Raw genomic sequence first — 17,760 nt, forward strand, 5'->3', positions numbered from 1 at the left:
AGGCAAAGATGGAGATGGAGTAAGCAAGCAAGCGTCAAAACTCCAACAGCCCTTAAGGAATGAGGAGCCATTAAACAAGAAAGAGAAAGGACTACAAAGGCCCAATCGTATTTAATAACTGCCAATGCCTTCAGCTGTGAAAGAGAGCGAGCCTTAATGTAACCCACTAATTCCACCCCCCAACACAGTCAAGACTCACTTCCACAAGCAAGTCCAGTATCAGGGGCCACTGTGGTCAGAACTGGAATATAACCATGTGTCGCTACACTCAATTATGCTTAAATAAAAATGCAATGCATCCATCCTATTTGTATAATAGAGGGATTAAATCAGCTATAATTTTCAAGCTTTAAAAGAAAAATTCCAAGTTTTTAAGTCTATTCCTAGTGAAAGATAATGTGACGAATGTCATAATAAAAAAATAACTTAGGAGGAAATAATTCTTTATCCTTTTAAAATTTTCCTTATGAAATGCATCATTTTACCCTAATGCATTTCAACATACTTACTCCTAAATGTAAATTTGTTTTGATAAAATGAAGAGCATCTTAATCCAAATTGCACAGTGATGCTTCTACACTGATCTGTTATAACTTAGTAATCAGAGTTAACAGACTGCCTAATTAACCAAGTCATCATTTGCCAAGATCCAAATATGGGATGAATGGTGGGCCAAGGAGAAAATATGATGGACATGAAAATTATTAATTCAGGGAAGCATTAAAAGCATGTGGAGTTAAAGTTCTTTGCTAAATCTTACCATCATTAATATCCTTAATTTTTAGAATAGAAGTAATACGTGAAAATAAAAAATATATTACATTCAGGGTATATGGAAAAACATTTTTAGATCAACTAGTTATTAGTCATTGATACAATAAATTACTTTTTTAAGCCTTTGACAACCTATGGGGTAAAAATCACAGACACCCTCTGAAGTAAGGAGCATCCATTAAGTGCTTCCTAGGTGCCACCATCATGATCAGTGTTTCATATGGATCAATATGTTTATTCTCCATATAAATGCTAACCCTTGGGAACGTACTATTTTATCTTCAGGTAACATTCAAAAACTGAAGTTCAGAATATTTTTTTTTACCCACAAGAATATATGAATAAACAAACAATATCCAATCCTTTCAAAATTCTTAGAGAAGTGTTATTAGAAATTCTATAATTTAACTCAGCAAAACTTTACCCATGGAAGCTTTATTCGTTCATTTGTTATGTACTTAGTAGGAGAAAGGCAATCAGAGTAACTTGAAAGATGCCATGTGGCTAGCCTGGACAGAAATCCTTCATCAGCAGCTATTTCCCATCACTAACATCACTGGTATGGCCTAAAAGACATGTATATTTTAACTGGGCTAAGATATTTTATAAGCCATTTTCCCTAGGTAATTCAAATCCAAGTCCAAATGTAGGGTTTAATTCTAGAAGAGACAGTTAGTCCACCAATCTGATCATTTTTCCCTTGGCTACTTGGTAACTCCTATTCACCCTTAGGGGTCCCAGCCAGATCTCACTGCTTCTGGGAGGGCTTCCCATCTCCCACCTCCAGTGCCTCCTCCCCAACCTCATCTATACGTGTACAATCTATCAGTATTCCTGTAGCTTCTCTATCACTGTATTATAATCGACCTTTCTGTGTACCTTGTGGATGTAAGTATGTTGAAATCAAAGACCTTGCTTTAGGACCTACGACAGTGACAGATGGTTGGTGGATGGCTGGACAGAAGGACAGACAGAAGGAGTACAGCAATGAATGAAGCCCAGGCTCCTTGAGGACAGAGGCATGGTAGTATTTTTGAGGCAAAACCCACTTCATCGATGTAAATGTCACTGGAGGTGTCCAAGTATTAGGCACAGAACTTAATGGGGAACATCTCAGACGGCACTCAATCTTGGATAGCTGGGCTATGTGATATTTAAAGGTTCCTGCCAACTCTGTAATCCTATATCTTTACTGTGCATCAAGTACAGTGCCTTTCTGAGCAATCCTGGATCCTGGACCAGGAAAAAATAGTTATAAAGGACATGATCGGGACAACTGGATGAAATTTGAATAGGGACTGAGGTTTGGACTATATTTTATTAATATTGTATCATTGTATCATTACCTCATTGTACTGTGGTTATGTAGGAGAATGTCTGTTCCTAGGGAAAAAAAAACCCTGATTTACTTAGGAATAAAAGGGTATGACATCTGCAATCAACTCTCAAATGGTTTTGAAAATAATTATGTATAAGTATAGACATATGTGTGTATGTATATTATATAGGTAGATCGATAAGACGTGATAAAGCCAAGGAGCAAAATGTTGAATCTAAGCAAAGGGTTCCTTTTGGGGAGTTCCTTGACTACTCTTGCAACTTCTCCATTAAGTTTGAAATTATTACAAAATTAAAAGGTGCCTGTGCTTCAAAAAAAAAAAAAAAAAAAAGTACAGTGCCTTATAGGATATACATGCACACTCTACCTTCCTAGAATTCTGTCCCTTTCTTCTGAAACCAGCACCCCTTTCACCCACTTTCCATTATCTTGCGCAGGTCAAAGGTCATTCACCTCTCTTGAGATGAGCATGTGACCCATGCCAGGCTACCCACTGCTTCACACCTCCCCCCCAACCCAGCCTTGCTCCAACCCCAGAAACTGTTTCAGTGACAGGCATATGGCTCACAAGGGACTAATCACAGAACCAGGTAGATCCAAATTCTATGAGCGCTGCTAGAACTTATAAACAAAGACTCCTTTCTGCTGGAGTTGCCACAAAAGCAGAGTGATGAATGGTTATATTGCAACAAACTGGTCAACGACTCCATGAATGAATCCAACACAGAGCATTGCAGAGACTTGAGACTAACACTTAACAGCGAGATCTGAAACCCCCACTCCAGATGCTCCAGAAGCTCATTCTACCAGCCAACTGCTCACCATCATGAGCCAGTTAATCCCTCTTTATGCCTAAACTGGTCCCAAGTCACCCAAGAGGCCTAACAAATGGTGGGCTCAGTATTTGAAGGCACAGACACATTAAAAATGGTCTGCCAGGGCTTCCCTGGTGGTGCAGTGGTTGAGAGCCCACCTGCCGATGCAGGGGACACGGGTTTGTGCCCCGGTCCGGGAGGATCCCACATGCCGCAGAGCGGCTGGGCCCGTGAGCCATGGCCGCTGAACCTGCACGTCCGGAGCCTGTGCTCCACGACGGGAGAGGCCACGACAGTGACAGGCCCGCGTACCACAAAAAAAAAAAAAAAAAAAAAAAAAAAAAAGGTCTGCTGTTTGTGTTAACAAGGACATACAGACAATTCCAACCCCTGGAGTAAAAACTGCTTATTCGTTGGTCTTTTGCGACTGGCTTTTCTATATTTTTTTCAAGCCTAATATTTTACTATGTTTTTAAAAACCTATTATCTGTTATTTTTGAATGTCAAAGTCCTTGGCATACAGCTTATGAACCAAAGATCTTCTAACTCTGCTACCCAGTGTTACCTGTAAGTACCCAGATCTTGACTTTGGTAAATATAAAAGCCTTCCAGGTGAATGTATCTCAAGAACTAAACTTGCTTACTGGGAAAATGCCCCAGGTACAGGACTGCTGCTTTGGGAAGAGGACCCTCTCGCCTGCCACACTTTTCCACACAGGTGACTGAGCGGAACAAATCAACCGTTGGGTAGTCAGAGGCGACCACGAACTAAAATGAGGGCTGCAGAGATGAGGTTAATTAGAATAATGTACCAGAGAAAAATGACTAAAAGATCTAGAGAAAATGTCTTAACAGGCACGTCCAACTAGAGACCGAAGAACGCCAATTAAATGGCTGTCCTTGTTCTGAATCACATCGGGACTTAACTTTTATTTCCCAAAGCTCTTGTACTAGCAAAAAGAATTAAAATATTTGAAAAAGGCTACTTAGATCAAACAGAGCTGGTTAGATGGCACTGAAGTATAAAGTCTCAACACGCAGCATACAAGCAGCCCCAGAGTGAAAAATGTATGTTCAAACAAAATCATGCTTGCAAATCAACACCCTAGGAAGATGCTTACATGGTGAAAACAATATGGTGCAGTGGTTAGGAGCCATGTCACCAGAGGAAGAGTGGTTGGGTTTGAATCCCAGCTCTACTTCTAATGAGCAGAGAAGTTTGAGGGAATCATTTCACCTCACTAGGCCTCAGTTTCCTCACCTGTAAAATGGACTTTTTAGTATCATACCCATCTCACAGAGTTTTTGTGAGCTAATATGTAAACTCCCACTAAAGGCAGCTATTACACGGTAGACTTTTCACAACTAGACTGTTTCTCTTCACCGCTGGTTTTTGGAATTTCTCAGGATTAGGTTTTTCATGAGTTTTTTAAATTCTTCTCTTCTCTCTCATTACTTGCGAGGGAGAAGGGGGAAACCACACACACAAGGATTGGTGGTAACATGAAATGCAAGTTCTTCTAGGCATATACAACTATAGAAAACCATATGCATGCTTTATTCTAATAGAACTTTTTAAAACATTATCATGTTTAAGAAGTGGGCTGGAAGTGAAGGAATAGATTTGTGTCACCAGTAACAAATGATCTGGGACAGAAACGGACAAAGACTAGGCACGGCCTCTCTTGACGTGAACACCCAGGGTAAATAAAGGTTGACTGATGGTCCATAAGAAGTGGCAATGGGAGATTCAAGTCCCAGTACATCATAACCAGACTCACCTGGGCCTGAGAGGCACACTGAATGCAGCAACATTTCAAAACATCAGAGAAAACCCCTTGGAACGCTCCTGATCTTTCCTGCTGATGCTCAGGCATCAGGATATTGAGAAGACGGCTGCATGGGTGGTGGTCCAGGTTGTCAGGCTTCCCGTGTAAACGACACGAATCAAGTCTCGCATTACACGGATCTGTTTCCCCTTTCATGATTATTGTTTTCATTTCTGAAATGGTATTTGGAGACAGGGGTGTTGCATGTTTTTTATAGATGGAAAAAAAGCTGGGTCTTTGCCACTCCGAGGGCTGTTATGAGTCTAATAAAGGTTTTTCCTGAATCGTTTGCTTCACTTAACTCCTGCTCATTGAACTTTAGCCTTTTTGCTTCTAAAAAGGATATTAGGAACCAAATTTGATGCCCTAAACTGTATTTTACTCACGCTCTTTTATTTTTATTAAGCTGAGAGGCACGAATTATAAATCAACAAAAATTAATGGCTTTTATTTTTTAATTAATTTATCTATTTATTTTTGGCTGTGTTGGGTCTTCGTTGCTGAGCACGGGCTTTCTCTAGTTGCGGTGAGCGGGGTCTACTCTTCGATGCGGCGCACAGGCTTCTGATTGCGGTGGCTTCTCTTTTTGTGGAGCACAGGCTCTAGGCGCCCGGGCTTCAGTAGTTGTGGCTTGTGGGCTCTAGAGCGCAGGCTCAGTAGTTGTGGCGCACGGGCTTAGTTGCTCCGCGGCATGTGGGACCTTCCCGGGCCAGGGCTCCAACCCGTGTCCCCTGCATTGGCAGGCGGATTCTTAACCACTGCGCCATCAGGCAAGCCCCTAACGGCTCTTTTAATTTCTTAGATAACCCTAGCTCTTCCATAAATCATGTCAATGAGAGTATGTGACTTGATATAGTTCATCTTTTACCACCAAAAGCTGTGGGATAGAGGGAGAGACAAATCCCTCTCTGTGCTTGGGCTTTCACACAGCAAATGCACAACGAACAGCACAGTTCAACCAGGCCCCAAGTAACACAACGTAACAACCATAACAGACCCTCTACCTTAAGCAGGTGAAAGAAACAAAAGCTCACAATGAAAGATATTTACATCTACTTCCTTTCAATCCATACAGACTTGAATTTTCTTTCAAAAAAGAGATACGTAAATTTTCAGAACCAATACATCAAGGGTACAATTTTTTTTAATATTTATTTGTTTGTTTGGCCACGCTGGGTCTTTAGTTGCGACACGCAGGATCTTTGTTGCCGCCTGTGGGATCTTCTTTTTTTTTTTCTTTTTTTTTTTAGTTGTGGCATGCATGCAGGATCTAGTTCCTTGACCAGGGATCGAACCCGGGCCCCCTGCATTGGCAGTGCAGAGTCCTAACCGCTGGGCCACCAGGAAGTCCCCAATTTTTTTAAAATTAGAATTTCCAGGCAACTTAAGACATGGTCTATTGTGAGGCAGGAGATCAAAGGAGCTCTGATTACTTAAGGATGAAATATCTCCCCAGCCAGGCAGCGTAAGGACAGTGCAGGACCTTGCACTCCAAATTCCAAAGGTGTCTTTGCAGGTGGGTTGGGCTCCAAACACTGAGCCATCCCAGCATTTGAGGTTTATCACTGGCCTCATCTGAAACAGATCCCTCACATCCAACAGTCGACATGCTAACAACAAATATAAAACAGGTCATCCCACTGTTCGCTCATTTTCCACTTTTTAAAGGTAATTCAGTGCATGAAATGAGTGAATCTAATAGGGAATCCAGGTTCTTCGCCATCTTTACCCCCTTTAACATGAAGATCATGAGAAAGGACATCATGAGTTTTGTCAGTGTGGTTCCCAATACCCTTCTGTTGATCTTCCTGAATCAACAGCATCGTTATTCTGTTCCAGATCCTGTGCAAAGCACTGTACACAGAGCATCTCATTGAACCCTTGCACGAACACTACGAGCTTATTTAGGTCATGCTATTTCCCCTGCCTCAGGTAAGTAAACTGAGGACCAAAGAGAGGAAGTAATCTGTCCAAGAACAAAGAGCCAGGGAACGAGAGTGCTGGGATTTGGGCTTGGAGTCCAACATCCTTAATTAATGTATACCACCCACCATAAGCTTTAGAACCAAAAGGCAAATGATTCTGTCTTCATGGGGAAGGTGATGATGTACAACCCTTTCTGGATGGGACACACAGAGTATCAAAGACTTGTACAAGGTAGAGAGGAAGTTTTCCAGAGAAAACCCAAGGGCAGGATTCTATTCCTATAATAAAGGTGATGCGTATGGTTTTATTTCTTTTCTTACTCTCTCACCCAGATGCAGTCCTCTTAGTACCATGAAATAAAGAAATTCACAGGGAAATCCCAAATGTCCTCTGACTGCTTCAACAGATACGGACTGACAGCCTGCCTACTATTCACTGGGCACTGTCAGCCATGAGGAAGCAACACTGATTCAGACAAATCTGCCTCTTGCTGATTACCTGGTTAACAGGTATATTCAGAAAGTGACAGAAGCTGTAGTAAGTGAAACAGACAAGAGGCTTGGGTGGCTAAGAGTGAGAAGGGGGAAGAGGGAAAATCATCTTTAATGGGGGTAGTCAGGGAAGCCCACCCCGAGGAGGTGATATTTGAACTGAATAATGAGGGATGAGAAGGAGTTAGCTCTGTGAAGCATAAAAATTGTTCCAGGCAGAGAATCGCATGGTCCAGAGGCAAGGAAGATTTTAAGGCATCTGGGCACAGTAACAGTGTCTACATAAAATATTTGAAACCACAGAGCAAAAATTTAGTTTCCAAGAGTCTCTTGAAAAAGTGAGAGCCACTCCTTCAAGCCACAACTTCCTCAGAGTCAACTAATCAACAGACGGCCATGGTCAAGTGGTCGCCAACGCTTCTCAATCTTTGGGACACGTCGCCAACTGGGCCATCCGTGAGCACAGCTGATGATCTCTGCCACAGTCACGCGGCAGTTTCTCTGTGCATACGACACTGTTCTTTGAGGGCCGGTCCCAAGAAGACGTGTGGGGACCAGGGGCTGCTTTGCAGACTCAGCACAAAGGCAGTGACCGGGATGAGGCTGGGCAAGACCAACCTCATGTAGCATCAGCCTGCATGAATGAAACTCTACTGAGTTTCAGATTATCATCAGCAATACCAACCTGAAAGCAGTTAGTGAATTCTGCTTGCTAGGCGGGCCCATTGTCTGAGTAAGTCAAAAAACGGAATAAAGAAAGAACTGCTTGCCTCTCAGGGGAAAGCGTCAAAATGGGACCCAGAGATCTAAGTCCTGTTAGCCGGGCTGTCCAGCTGTATACGTGGCTGCAGAGTCCTTGAAGACGGGCATCAAAGCCACCTCCCAGGGCTTTACTTAAACTTCCAACAGAATACCAGGCGAGAAGCAATGGATTGTGAAATATACATTGTCTACCAGTACAGTAATGACCAGCGAACCAGCCAGAGGATGGTAAAAACTCCTCAAAGACCGGGATTTCCAGCACACCACCCAGGGTGCATGGCACAATGCTGGCATTTATTACCTACCACGAACTGTGCTAAGCTCTTTACAAGCATTATCTCAGTAATTCTTTATAGGAATCTAGCTCCTATTTGTATCCCTATTTCCCAGATGAGGAGGTCATGGCCCAGAAAGGTTAAGTAACTTACGCAGGGTCACTCAACCAGTAAATGGAAAAGGTGGAATGTGAATGTCGGCTGATTTAACTCCAATGCAGACACTCTTACCCACATTGCTATCCTACATCTACAGCAGGTATTCAAGAAATGTCTGTGAATGCATCGGCTACCATGTTTCATGAGCATCTATCACAGGCTGGTATAGGCAGAGACTATGTTATGAAGTAAAGGGAAGTCTCTTCTGTGGGATGGTAATTTTCACAAGAATAAAGTACAGGCCCATCTGGAATAGAGAAACTGGACAGGAGTGGGTCACTTGTCTCCTCCACCCTCCAAAGTAAGCTTACAGCAGACATATGGGGAAGAGCAAAGCAGAGGTACAGAGTAAGCAGCACTGTCCAATCTCTGAGGGATAGTTCAAAGCCATCAGTGGTAGCCCTCACACACACTGGGAACAACACAGTTGGGTGCAGGCCTGTATGTCCTAGGACCTCATGCTAGTACTCAGGCTTTAACAAAATCTCCCATCCAGAGGAGAGAAAATCCATTCGAAAATTTGGGAGTTTAAAATTTCTTTTTAATTAATTAATTTATTTATTTATTTATGGCTGCGTTGGGTCCTCGTCGCTGTGTGCGGGCTCCTCACTGCGGCGGCCCCTCCTGCCGCAGAGCAGGGGCTCCAGGCACGCAGGCCTCAGTAGCCGTGGCTCGAAGGCTCCAGAGCTCAGGCTCAGCAGCTGTGGCGCACGGGCCTAGTTGCTCTGCGGCATATGGGATCCTCCCGGACCAGGGCTCGAACCCGTGTCCCCTGCACCAGCAGGCGGACTCCCAACCACTGAGCCACCAGGGAAGCCCTGGGAGTTTAAATTTTGGTTGATGGTTCTCATGAGACAGAAATTTCTTTCTCAGATTTGCCATGGCACTTGTAGTAAAAATATTATGGTCCTAAAATATTTACTGAGATATGTATCTCTGCTGAGAACTGAATAAGCTGAAATTCAAACATGTAAAATTCAAATAAGACATTATACACACAAATCAATCAAAGAAAGAAGGCATTCATCAAAATAAGTAAAAATTGGACATGGAAGAAAAACTGATAGCATGATTTCATATAAGTAACCACAATTGCTGCTCAATGACCATACACCTTTTCTTCATTACTACTAGAACCTGGAATTTATCCGGGACAACAAATTTCTCAAGTCTAAGGATCCAATTCCTAGATGCCCTTATATTAGGGGTGGATAAAAGGATGTAAATAGAAGCCACTGAGCAAGACTTCAGGGAAAGTTCTTTAAAGAGGACTTCCTCAGCTGGGAGGACTACTCTTTTTGTTCCTTGTACTTTTGCCTCTTCCTTTCAGGATGTAGAAGTAGTGGCTGGAGAGCCAGCAGCCATAATGTGACCTTGAAAATGAAGCAACACCTAAACAGGCAAGCAGAGCATAAAGACAGAAAGCGCAAATTGCTCTCCCCCAGACATCTTTTATGAGAGAACACACAACTAATTTTTTTAAACTCACATAGCTGCATCTCTGTTACTGGAAAACAATTCTTAAATGATAGAAAGACATGAAAACATATCTAAAGACTAGTCTACTATTTTTTGTCAGAAAAGAAAGAAAACTAGGAATTCATGAATTGAGATTCTGATTACCCCTCTATTCACCAAGCTGTTTGTTTAAGTATGACTTTCCTTAATTAGTACCACTAGTCCAGGGAAGCATATTTGCTGAACCTGTCTCTATGTTTTGACATGCAAGGCTTGTGAATTTCAAACACACTTGTAGACATCCAAAGCATTATTATTTATTAGGGCCTATTTTAAAGGTGGAAGATCTGAAAACACTCTCAGAATCTGATGATTAAAGGAAATTTAATAGTTCTGTATCGGCATTTGATCTTTAGCCTGCCATAATCTATCCGCATAGCCCTCCATCCGTATTTGATACCTAAGAGGCATTTCAACAGCTTGTCCATCAACTATAAAATAGAAGGAACGTACAGCCAAACCACATGACTTAGAAAATAAAACAGCTTTCTCTCACACTCATTTAGCTCATGAAAACCCAATGCGATTAAAAGGGTGAAGGAGGTATATTCCACTAGGTGAACCATAATAATCGTATAGGGCACCCATTACATATGTAAGCAGTTTCGAAATTTTCAAAGTGCTTTCCTGTACATTATATCTTGTTTCATCCTTACAACTACAGCCTACTCCTACCTCAGTAGAAAGGGCATTATTTTTTTATTCCCATTTCTTCTTGATAAATGGTCTGCTCAATAACAGAGGGACTGCTACCTGGTGAGGTATCCTGATTCCAGGTCATCTGTTCCCCTTTGATGCATTAGATCAGGGTCCACAAACTATGGCCTTTAGGCCAAGTATGGCCCACGACCTGTTTTTGCAACTAAAGTTTTATTGGATGCAGTCACACCCATTTGTTTACCTATAGCCTATGGCTACTTTTGTGCCACATCAGCAGAGTTGACCAGTTACAAAAGAGACGCTATGGTCCATGAAGTTAATAATATTTACCATCTGACCCTTTAGAGACAAAGTTTGCCAACCCTTCATTAGATCACCCTTCCAAAGATATGATCCAAGTTACAAATCCTGCTCCGAAAAGCCATAAAGCCATCGTGGAAGGCAATAAACCTATTCCCGCTGGCTTTGGAACTCAGGCTTGATAATGGGGCATTCCATTATCTTCTGAGGGATTACTACATCCAGTATCGCGTCACCTGCGAAGGTGGATGGCAACTTTTAATCGGTACACAATATAAGTGTTGTTTGCCACTCACCCTGAACTTTTAACGTGTCTCACAGCCATAAAAAGTCTGGAGGTCACTGGTTGGGGGCATGCACAATGCCACAGGACTGCAACACACAGAGAGACACTGAAAGCAAAAAGAACAGAAGAGGTTAAGAGAAGTGGCAAACTGTGTGGCCTCAAAAGTAACACGTTCACGTAAGCCTTAGGTCTTCCTTATTGACACATGCTTTTACATTCAATATATAATCATGTATCTGTGTATCTATTTTGTCCTTTCCCTTCTAGAATCAGCATTCCATGTAGCTCATAATTTGAGTTCAGTATTATAGAATTATAGCACAAAGATGTTACAGAGCCAAGTAAAACTGCTACTCTTGAAGCCACTGTCATTCACTTAGGAAGTGTGGTTCCTTTAACTTCCAACATTTCTTATTTTTGAGGATAATTTGTAGGAATTACAATGTTATCTCATTCTGAGAAATACGGGTAAGATGATCCCTGAGTCCCAGTGAAGATTTTCCTTTGGGTTTTGGTCTTCAGTCTCTCTCAATGCATTCAGTACAAGCGACCGGAGGAAATATACACGCAAACGTGTACGCACACGCACACACACATACATCATCACCTTATTAAAAAAAAAAAAAAAAGACAAGCTATCTCACCTACCAGGTAAACACAAAATCTTACTCCCCAAAGGTTACAGTTCTTTTTCCACTGCATTTCAAACGCAGAAGGAGGCTGGGAAACAGCCCTCTCATGCAAACAGTCAGCCTGTGCATGTGCTCATGTGTGCTGAGGCTATGTGTTTTCGTGGCTTAGTTGGGTTATGAGTATTTACTAAATACAATGCCAAATAGGTTGAAGTTGCTGACAGAGAAGTCAGCTCATCCTCAAGCAGTTTCAGGAAGTTTTTGTGAATAGCAGTCAGTAGCAAGGTTTTACATGCCAAGCCTTTTCTGCTTAGATCCTTGAGATGATAATGACACCTGTACAGCCCTGAAGATGACAGAAGGGACCCGCTGTGAGATAGGGAAATGGAACTACAGGATGAACAAAAAGCATGACCTCTTCCCTGTGTGTGTGTGTGTTGTTCCCTTGTAAAAGTAAACTCAGACAACCCTCTATGAATGTACATGTATTCTAATCTAATCAGACAGAGAAGTTGAAACCAAAAAGGAGATGTATGAAGTTTTATGATTTGAATAGTCGTGTATCTCCGGAAACTACATGGGCTGTCTGTCTACCAGGGCTCAGCAGACTGTTAAGTGGTGGTGCTCCCAGTGGGTGCCTTTTCTTGATAGGACATAAACTCAGGACAGACTGGTCCACACTCTGTTTTCTAGGTATCAGGTATCGATGTGAGTGTAAACTGTTTGTCAAATACATTACGGCCTAAGAATCGTCATTCCTATATGAGTTTAACATGCTGTGTTAGCGTTATTCTCCTTCAACAAGGCAGCTTAAGAGCACGATAAGAATGCTTCAAAAATATTTTCCAGGTAATTTCAGTTGGCCAAGTTCAAACTTAATTGGTGACCTCATTAATGAGCAACTGCCACCACAAGAAAGAGGACCCTTGTCATGGACTTATCAGAGCAATGAGATAACGAAGTTAATTATAGTTTCCAATGGATTTACACTGGCTTCCTTTCAGAGTCTACATTTTCCAAACATTCGTTCTGACACTCCATGAGTATGCTCCGCTTTAAAACCTATCAGCTGTGGGCTCCTCCAGGAAACATAGGCAGATCACAGCCCTCACATCAGGGCAAAGCAATTGGAAAACTTTTCTACCCTTTATTATCTACTTGTAAAATGTTATAAGCCTGTAAACTAGTTAATTTATGAGCCGTGTTAATAATTTGCCCACACTTGATCGCAGGTTTCGCAAACACGGTTTCCAGGGATGTGGGAGGATAATTTGTAGGTCCGGCATCTCTCCTAAGGGGACACTAACTAATTTGACACAGTAACATGACATTGATGGTGGGACACACTAATGACCACACTCCAGGACGTGGCTGTCAGCCTGTCGTTCCAGTGAAAAGCCAGCTTGCCTTCGCCGCTGCTCGGTACACGATGCTCAACTAATTATTCAGACAGCGACATTAATGAGAGCCCTCGTGTTTATTTTCAACATACTAACCAGCGCTTAGCTTCCATTTGTCGGATATGGTCACTGATTAAAATGTGGCTCATGAATAGTAAATCTGAATTCGAATATAACAAAGAAGTACCCGAGAAAAAAATGAGGAACAACTGATTGGAAAACCATCCTTGTCAACTTGTTTTCAGTCTCAAATTTCGTCAAGGACAAAGTGACAGGTAGTAGGAAATGCTGTGAATACCAAGAAAAGTGAAAGGGATATTTTTAATCACCTATGGCCATATACAATCTTGACTCTTGACCAAAGCCACAGGATCACCTTAAGGTCAAGAGCAACTTATATCTCAAATAAACTTCACCAACTTTATGGTACTGAATGAAGATTTCTTTTCAAGATAGTTTCTCCGTGGAATGACCAAAAGGTTTGTTTGCTTTAGTGTGCTTTTTCAATCTTACAGAAGTTTGATCTTTGATGAGACTGTCTCAGATATCATCTTCACAAACATCACTGAATGCAACTGTGTTTTTTCCAAATCGATTGTAAATCTGTACCACAGAGGGTCTTTTTAAAAATGTTCTTTAATATCCTCTTTATGTCTTGTTTCTAGTCTGCTAAACCTTGCAATCAAGTTCTTTCTACTTTAAATTAAATTTCTATTTTGGTATGATAAATTTTGTCCTTCATTTAATGGTGATTATAATCCTAAAATATTCATATAATCATAATTTAAAATGAATAACTTAAAAAAGGTGTGCTTAGATCCATGAGAGGTATTAAAAAATTGAAAATGGTCCTGATGTGGTTCATTGTAAGATGTGCACTTTGAATCAAATAAGAATGGTAGTATTTCAACAAATGTCCTATCTGCCCTCGTGGATAAAAATTCCACTCAATACTGTGTATGACTTCTGCTTTTATAGAATAGCAAACTAAATCTGAGTCCACGTAGACCACTTTGGTAATGAAAATGTCACTGAATGCAACATTTCTTAAGTATCTATCTCTAAACTTACTCTATGATAGATCTGTGATTTTAGAATGCCAAAGTATGTAAATGGCACACAACATGTGGGAAGCAGATTCAGATCACAGGATAATTTTTAAAATATATTTAAACAAGTACACAGATTAATTGTCTCTACCCAGCATTACTGTCTCCAAATGTTATTTACATGGGTAACTGATAAAGACAGGTTCTCAGATTATTGGCATCTTTGTGCCTTTTATGCCTGGTAAGCATGTATCCTCCATAATAACCCAAGAAGATGTGGTCAGTCTGTGGCAGAGACTCACTAAATGTTCATCAGATCTCTTCCTTCTTCCTGGGCGTACACAGCTGGGATGTATTTCCAGTTAGGTGCATCCTTGCGGCTGAGTTATGGCCAAACAGATGGAAGTTGGTATGTTACTTTCATCCTGACCCAGAAGCCTCTGACCCATCCCTAATGCCCTCTCTCTTCCCTTGGTTGTGAGCCCAGAGGTCCAGGGCAGAACTCCGAGTCCTACAAGATGGAGGACTCACTGGGTGGAATAAGCCAAGGTCCCTGAAATACCATGTGAGCAGACCACCACACTTGTTCCCCACCAGCCACCAGACGGAGGTGCCTCACAAGTATACCTGCACTAGGTTAAGCCTCTGAGACTCAGGAATGCTTATTACATTTGCCAGTTTGTATCTCTTACCCAAATACACAGACCTTTCTAATTTCAACCTGGTTCCAAACTTATACTTGAATTTCAGAAACACCACACATCAATTTGAAAATTTGGAAAAATCCCTGAAGATATGTTATAGTTGTGATTGTTTGCTCCTCTAATTAACCTAAGGGTAGAAAGAAGAAAGGGAACAGGCAGCTAATGTGTTCCCAAAACATGTCAGGTGTATCTTTCCTTACTTTATTTTCACATGGCCCTGTGAGGCGGTCCGATTTCCATTTTATGGATGACAGCACTGAGGCTCTAAGAAGTGAAATACGAGCCAACGCCAGGGAGGGTAGATCCAGTGGACATTTTCTTAGTTGACTGCCTCTTGGCTTTTAATACCCAAATTTTACAGGAAATGCTTATTTCTAAGTCAAACGTTTTTGGTTGTTGCTTAGAAAAGAAAAAAGTCCACGACATGCTCTAAAATGTAATACAACATTTTCAATTAAAAGCATGAGGAGAAAGTGTCAAGTTACAATACAATCGGTAGAATGTCAGAAACTTCTGTAGAGGTTTTGAAAAGCCAGCAACAAAGGGGATGTGTCGCAGATGTTCTTGGTGATAAAAAAAAAAAAAGCCACATTTCAAAAAAAAAAAAGCATGTTGAGAATATATTAATTGTTGAGAAATCAATGTTTTAGACATTTTTACATTCTTAATACAATATTTGTTAACTATATATAAGGCATTTTACTATACTTTGGTCATATTTTAGAACAAGGGTTGGCAACCTTTTTCTGTAAACGGCCAGACAGTGAATATTTTAGATGCTGCAGCTTTTGCAGCTCTAAGTTCTCTGTGGCAAAGATTCCACTCTACCACTGCAGCAGGAAAGCAACTAAGGGGGATAAATCAACAAATGGGTGCTGTGTTCTGATAAAACTTTATTTACAAAAACAGGTAGTGAGCTGGATTTGGCCCCAGGGCCATAATTTGCCAACTTTTTTTTTAAATTTCATCCCTCCCCACATTTTTTGGAAGTATAATTGACTTATTATGTTAGTTTCGGGTATACAACAACATAGTGATTCAATATTTTTATATGTTACAAAATGATCACCACCATCATTTGCTACCTTCTGCCTTAGAAAACTGATTGGGGGTTTTATATACTGACACATAACACATTATGATTTCTCATGTGTTAAATAATGGGAAATAGTATCACTGTAACGAAAAGAAAAAGCTGATGGTTTTTCTCAGCCAGCACAATCAAGTCCCTGTCTTAAGATAATGGAGGCAATAGGCACCTTAAAGTGACCTTATAATAAATACTTCTTAAAAAAAAAAAGTAAAGCAAAATAAATAATTTGTAGATTTAAAATGTCACTGGAGGAGTGAACGCTGGAAGCAAAAAATGACAACCTCTAGAAGTTTCAAAATCAGGTACAAAGTCTCCCCACATTAGAACCAAACAGCTTTCTTGGATTTGGAGGATGTTCTTTATCAACCAATTTCAGAGTGGGAGCTATGTGTCCAAAGACAGAGTATGCCAGAAGAAAGGCATCAAATATATTCTCCCGTCATTCTCCCAAGAATGTAAAGTTGTTGTAACAAGGTTTTAGTTCACTTTTTTTGGGCGGGTGGTAAAGCTCACAGATGTAATACAGACAGAGAAATGCTTTTTTAAAAAAAATCTCAGTTCCCCATTAATGTTTTATTACAACAGTGAAGTACACAAGATGGTTTGAGACATAAAATGGATAAATTGTAAGAATTTGTTTTACCTAAAATGTCAATCCCAACAGAAAAAAAGCAAGTCAATGATAGCCCAGTCTGACAAAGAAATATTTTGTAGTCATTAAAAATAACTCCAGTCTTCCCTGGTGGCGCAGTGGTTGAGAGTCCGCCTGCCGATGCAGGGGACGCGGGTTCATGCCCCGGTCCGGGAAGATCCCACATGCCACAGAGCGGCTTGGCCCGTGAGCCATGGCCGCTGAGCCTGTGCGTGTGGAGCCTGTGCTCCGCAAAGGGAGAAGGCCACAGCAGTGAGAGGCCCGCATACTGCAAAAAAAAAAAAAAAAAAAAAAAACTCCAGGGCTTCCCTGGTGGCGCAGTGGTTGAGAGTCCGCCTGCTGATGCAGGGGACACGGGTGCCCCGGTCCGGGAAGATCCCACATGCCGCGGAGCGGCTGGGCCCGTGAGCCATGGCCGCTGGGCCTGCGTGTCCGGAGCCTGTGCTCCGCAATGGGAGAGGCCACAACAGTGAGAGGCCTGCGTATCGCAAAAAAAAAAAACTCCAGGAATAGGGAAATGCATACAGACGCTTGTTATGATGTGACATGAAATAAGCAAGACAGAAAAATCATAGCTAAAGTACACTCTTAAACATATGCATCAAAAAAAGAAAAAAAAGAAAGAAAATGGACAGAGAGTTTGCCTTGGAGGAAATGGGATTAGCTGCTATTTTTCTTTACAATTTTTTTGTATTTTTGATTCTCTAAAACAAAGCAATTTCTCAAATATCGGTTATAGAATCTGAAAAAGCTATCTGAACTTCAAAAAGAAGAAGACATTCGCTGTACATTTATTGACACTCATTTATTAATGGCTTTTGATTACCTCTTTTTCAGAACAGGAGTGTCTTGAGAACAGAGATTCGTGTCATCTCTCATATCCCAAACATGGTGTTATAGCATCTCACGCACTCAATTAACATTCCTCGAAGCAAATGAAGAGTTCACCTTACTTTTAAAAAGTCCTTTTAATGAGATTCTATAAATAAATTAAATTTTTATACTTTAAGCCTTCAAAAAAAAACAAAACAATTTTGTTGAAAGCATTTGATCTCTTGTAGATTATAGCTGTAAATCAGTTGCCTAATTCAAAAAT

At 41.1% G+C, this 17,760-nt stretch overlaps 1 protein-coding gene and 1 non-coding gene across 6 annotated transcripts in view; both read right to left on the reverse strand.

Annotated features, from left to right (window-relative positions):
• The window catches only part of FOXP1 (forkhead box P1), a 602,050-nt gene that overhangs the window by 367,412 nt on the left and 216,878 nt on the right, over positions 1-17,760 (reverse strand). For 4 of the 5 annotated variants that reach the window (XM_060111624.1, XM_060111623.1, XM_060111622.1 and 1 more), the window contains exon 4: positions 11,145-11,240. The exons of the other annotated variant lie outside the window; for it this stretch is intronic. The gene's annotated coding sequence lies outside the window, so the exon portion shown is untranslated. The remainder of the gene's footprint in view (positions 1-11,144; positions 11,241-17,760) is intronic. 5 annotated transcript variants of the gene reach the window in all.
• On the reverse strand, positions 6,032-6,104 carry TRNAG-GCC (transfer RNA glycine (anticodon GCC)). The gene has a single exon. It is a non-coding gene; the product is annotated as a tRNA-Gly (tRNA).

Source organism: Mesoplodon densirostris, chromosome 10, assembly GCF_025265405.1.
Source record: "Mesoplodon densirostris isolate mMesDen1 chromosome 10, mMesDen1 primary haplotype, whole genome shotgun sequence".
Classification (NCBI taxonomy): Eukaryota; Metazoa; Chordata; class Mammalia; order Artiodactyla; family Ziphiidae; genus Mesoplodon; species Mesoplodon densirostris.